Below are 5,885 nucleotides of genomic sequence, written 5' to 3'. Positions count from 1 at the left end.
GAACCCGAGAAGTGAGAATAGTGTGGGAACCAAGTGTGGTTTCCAAAATAGGATGAGAGTTTTGAGTGGTTTCGTCATCCAGAGAATACTCTGGGGAAGTATGGCGGAAATTGATTGCATTGATGTCAAAATCATCAGAAGGGTATTCCTCTGGAACTTCTTCAATAGATGCGAGGTTAAATTCCTCAGCACCTTGTCCAGGGATGTCAAGCTCGTTGGTTTGGGCTTTTGCCTTGCCCTTACCATGGCAACGATTTTGGTTTCGTCCATGAGTAGATGAACCTCCTTGCTGATTATTTTGATTTTTTTGAGGGTATGGCTGATAAGAGCCTCCCCCTCTTCCGCAATTTCCACGAAAACCACCACATCCTCCTCAGCCACAAGAAGAGCCACTTCCACCACAATGGTCTTGAGTATTATGAGAACCTTTGCAAATATTGCAAAGGGGCAGTTTATTCATGCAAGATAATAAGGAGTTAGACTCCTTTTTAACTTGAGTGGTAGAACTCGAGGATTCTCCAATATGTCTTGGTAGCATAGATTGTCCAGACCGATGAGACCATAATTCCTTCATATGAGGAATTACTGCATCAGGGCCTAAGTGTGCAGGATCGATGGAAGATAGAATATTTGTGGGAGCTTGGTCCCAGGAAGCTGTCATGGAATGAACGAGAAGCAATGACTTCATTTTATCATCCAAGGTTATGCCCTGACCAGTAATGGTCTTAAAGAGCATATTGATCTCAGCAATTTTAGCCATGAGATTGTCCTTGGGTTTGATTTGGATTTTAAGGAGTCTTTGAAACTCCATGAATGTCATCATGGCAGAAGGTTTGCCATATTTAGACTCGAGGTCATCCCATTTTAATTTTGATGTGGCATGTGCATCGACAGAAAGTGCAATCATCGGATCACAGTAAAGGGTGATACACCCCTGAGCACGTGAGTCCGAGATCCGCCAGATTCTAGCTTCGTCGGCATCTGCTGGTAAAGCTTCCATTCCTGATACGATTCCCCACACTCCAAGAGTTTGAAAATAGGCCTTCATCATGACTTGCCAAACAGCATAGTTCATCCTGTTGAGTTTCAGGATGTTCTTTCCAAGACCTCCTTCAGAAGACATTCTAATAAATGTCGAGGATTAGATGGTCATAGAGGAAAGTTTTTCTTGGATCAGTGATAGCAGGATTAAAAGTTCCTTGGAGGACGGTACACATGCGTTTACGACGCTTGCAGGTGCGGGACTTTTGTCTGGGTCGATTCTGAGTATGTGGTGATCGGCATTTTATTTTTGGCTCTGGTTCCATGCCTTTCTCAGCGTAATGCCTATCGGCGATGCGAGAACTTCGCTGAACATTGTACTCAAGAAAATCGAAGCACAAGTCAGGGAAGTAGTGGTAGGATAAAAATGACCAGCCCATTTCATGAAGACAATGGGGGTTCAAAAAACCTAACCACTCAGAGGCACAAGAATAAGGAAAAGGAAACCAGCCATAAATCTGATTACTGTACTCCCTAGAAGCTAAGATTTCGTAGACATTGTACAAACTATCTAGGCAGGGTTCGAGAGATCCATCAGGATACTCGAGGAATCGGCCTGCAGATGCATATGGTACGTCCATGGTACTGGGGAGAGGATAATTTGTGCTTAACTTTGGCAGCTGCACAAGACCAAGCAAGAGCACTGGCAAGTAATCCACGACATCTGGGTTGGATGAAAGACAACCCAGTATCACAGGCCATCGCATGTTCGAGGTTAGCCAGAACCGATTCTGTTCCTGGCCAGTAAATGAAGTGTTTGTAACTGGTAGCTTCAAGGTACCAAAGAGTACCTCAAGTTTTGTTGTAACTGGTTCAGGTTTTGTCCATATCTGCAGTCGCCTTAAAGTTGTTGATGAACTCCAATAATTGGAGGTCAAACAGATGTCCCCTGGGTCGTCACTCTCTGAAGAAGAGGGGGACACAGTCGATGTTGGTAATTCCTTCTCTCCAAAGTCCTCTGTAATGGCCTTCCAAATTGTGGAGGCCAGTATGGTCCAGAGGGCAGGATCTTCATAGGTTAGACTGGGCAGGTCACAACCATTGAAGTGAGCGATAGCATTAGGAGAGGAAAGGAAGGAAATTTTAGGGGCGAAGTCAGTAAGGTAACTGTGGTAGGCAGTATGGATGCCCAGGAGTTCGAACAGTGTGTTGATACCTGGATAAGTCGGGAAGCCATCCCAAGTCACCTCAATCTGAGAAAGAGGGACATGGGCGAGCAGTGGTTGCGGGCACATGAAGAAGGATCTACTAGAGGGTACTGCATAGCACCAATGGGAACAATCTCTAACATACAATGCCTCCATATATTCAACGACTTTCTTCACATACTCCTCCCTCCATTTATTCCCAGCATACATGCCATCACGAGAGTGGGCAATAGTGATTTCGGTATGTTTTGCGATGACGAGAGACATGCTATTGGAAACGCATAAGATTTCGTTCATAAATAACAAGGGATGCAGCTAAAAAAGCAAATTGAACTCGGTGTTGTCATTACCAACAGCGAGATCAACCTCAGCGATCAGGTGATTAGCCTGAGCGAGTGCATCACCGAGTGCCAACACGAGCTCCTGTGGAGGAGTTGGTTCATGACAAGGAGGAAGAGGATCAGCTCCTCCGTCAATTGTGTAAGGTGGAACGGGATTGAGGTTGGCATTGTCATCATGATCAGGAATAGCATGAAGGAGATAATGGGGAGGCGGAGCCTCAACCATAGGAGGGTGAAGACCGTCGTGAATAAGACGTAAATCAGCTCCCATGGCAGCAGCTATGCGAGTGTGTACCCAGTAGAGATAAATGTTGTGCCATAAAGGACCAGCTAAAGCTGCAGTCCAGAACACGACCAAACACACAAACATCTCCCTAAAAGGTCCTTATCCTCCAAGGGACAAGTAAAATATGGTAGTATAAAAAGCCATCAAAAGTGACACAATGTAAGCAATAATGCTCCATCCTAGCGCATCTGGGCTGTCAAATGGCATGCTGATATGGCCATCACCAAAGATCAGTAAATGCACATAAGACAATAGCACACTGACGGTTTAGACATCGGGGCTCATAACCTATTGGCAGAGGAATCCAAGGATGGAAGGGGAAAAAAGGGTGAGAGCTTAAAGACGAGCACTTGCCTTTATGATTGGATAGAGCATTGAAAGTAGTTTGGTATTTGAGTAGAGCTGTTGAGGCTTGTAGACGATAGAAGAACAGTTAATTTGGTGAACTGAACTGAGGGGATACAGCAGAAACCCCTTGGTTTATATACATGCAGGTATGTGCACAGACCAGGTGACACATTTAGTAAGTAAAGTTACTACCTACTATGTAAAGTAATGAATGTCATGGAACACCATAGAATAAGTGGAGTAAAGTGACGTCATTGTGGAGTCACTTATAAAGCAGGACATCATATGAGTAAAACTCATCCAATAAGCAAGTCTAGAACCAGTAATGAGAAACACCATATACCGGTATTTCCAACAATGGTCACATGATGAGTGACATAAGCAGGGATGACCCTAGTGTTGGCATTTTCATTTCCATTATATCTCAGCAACTACTGGACCAGACAGCCTGTGCCTTTGACAATGTGTAGCAACATGGTAGCCTATTCTACACACAAAAATTCAGATCCATATGTCAAGAATTGAATGGGTGGGGACACAATTCGCATTTTTAGCACAGCCACAAATGCCCAGCATGCAAATAGGGGGGGATTGCTGGCCATGTGATATGGATTGAGTCACGTGCAGAGCGCTAGAGGTGAGATCACATGATGAGTACAGTCATGTGACCTATTACATAAGCCAATGGTTCAGAGAGTTATTGCCACATGATCATTACATAACAGGTCACATGATCTATAATTGTACCTTGTCATGTGATGCTGCAGGAGTGGTCACATGTCTATTGTCTCACAATCATGTGACCCATTACATAACCAAGTGTTCTGGGGAGAAACTGACATGTGATCATTATGTAATAGGTTGGATGATCTATGATTGTACCTTTTCATGTGACATTGATTAAGTCACATGCATATTTTCCCACAATCACATGATAAATTATGTAACAGAATGCTCCAGAGGATCACCATCACATAATCAATTGCATAAAATCATGTGATCTAGGGTCATCCCTGCTTATGTCACTCATCATGTGACCATCACATCTACTGGTCACATGCTCATCTGTATAACCACAGTACAGATGCAAATTATCAATATTTGTGACAGGGTAACCTGCCATGGGAACATTCCAATCTGAATTTTTTTCAAGCACTGACAGAGGTTGTCACTCAGGGGGCATTGTCTATATTGGGAAGTGGTAGTTGCCATGAATTCTGTAACTGCTTTTCTGGTAATTACCATGGTCATTTGGTCAAAATCAGCTGATACAGCTGAAAGTGAGTTCACTTTGGTCACATGGGGGTAGTCTGCCCATTCTCATAGCCTAAGAGTTGTTCTTATGGTCACTCAGGAAGAACTGGTTGAAAGATCTTTGTTTGAGGTCGACTGGGGAATACATCAGTATGTATGACTTATATATGTTCAGAGTGCAGCAGGAGACAAACAAGTAGCTAAAACAGGAGGCATAAAGAAAAAGAAAGAAAAGGGAAACAGTAACTACATTCCGAGGCATTATCTGTTGTTGACAATCATGAACCATTACCCCCATATGTTGTACCTGCTTGACCTAGAAAGAGAAAGAGACATATGATTGGCATGGTGGTCATGTATAAGCAAGTATCGTAGATATAGTTGCACTGTGTGATGTACCAGCCTGACTAGACCCTCCAATTATTCATGTTCATGGCCTCTTCAGATTGCTTGGTAAACTGTGGAAGCCTCTGTGGCATATGCAGAGGTACAGCTGCTGGAACTTCAGGTGGCACTAGGCCCACTGGAGTCATCCCCTGTAACATGTGAGAATAGCCTCCACCCAATTGAATCCCCCAAGTTGCATTGAACTCCCAATCAGAGATATAGTGAATCTTGACACTCTTCACCATACTTTGGAATTTGCCTGGGGGTGGATCCCCATTAAAGACAGCATTGTCCAGTATGCACCCACAGCATCTATGTTATCACAGACCCAATTGGAGTACTGGAGGTGCTCAAAACCAGCATCCTCTAATTGCACAGCCAATTCACAATATGTGGCCACTATAACTTGATCAGTATGATTTGTCATGATAAGGCTTATATAGTGAACTGAACTGAACTTACATGTGTATGAGTTTCACCCAGCTGGCAAGTCATCTATAGTGTTGTGGGTGTAGATATCATATAATAAGCCATAGGTGCCTTCTGGCATGTCAAGCAGACCTTCATAGATCATAACAGGAATGAGAGGGACTCTGTGAGCATCCATGTTGATCTGAGTCCAAGTCAACACTGGGTGATCAACTGCAATACATATACAATGTAGATTCAATTGATTTATTCTTGTCACCCATTGGGGTTGGAGCCTGAGATGAATATGGTTCACCAAGGGGAAGTAACCTACATACACAGCTCTGTTCTCATAACAGGAACACTTAAGGGAAGTATGATGTGGTCATACCAACTTGGAATTCTGCAGTAAAATGAGATGAATGCAATGACATCTACAAAATTTTTATGGAGGTACAGCATGGGGGCACAACTCTTTAGTCTGCAGATGATGTTTTTCTGTATCATCATACTGCATCTGCAACTTGAAAACTACCTGAGGGAGTGAGCAGGTTATACCTGCCTCCATTTGGAAGTAACTTGTCATAAGACTTGCTAAGACACTTGTTGGCCAATGAGAAGGCTCACTCAAGTGTGAAAGAGCTGTTAACAGCTGTGTCACATAGCTGTTTC

This window comes from Pisolithus orientalis (assembly GCF_024613125.1).
Source record: "Pisolithus orientalis strain OTSU chromosome Unknown F5J12scaffold_18, whole genome shotgun sequence".
NCBI classification, from domain to species: domain Eukaryota; kingdom Fungi; phylum Basidiomycota; class Agaricomycetes; order Boletales; family Pisolithaceae; genus Pisolithus; species Pisolithus orientalis.
Note: the sequence above shows the minus strand (reverse complement) of the source record.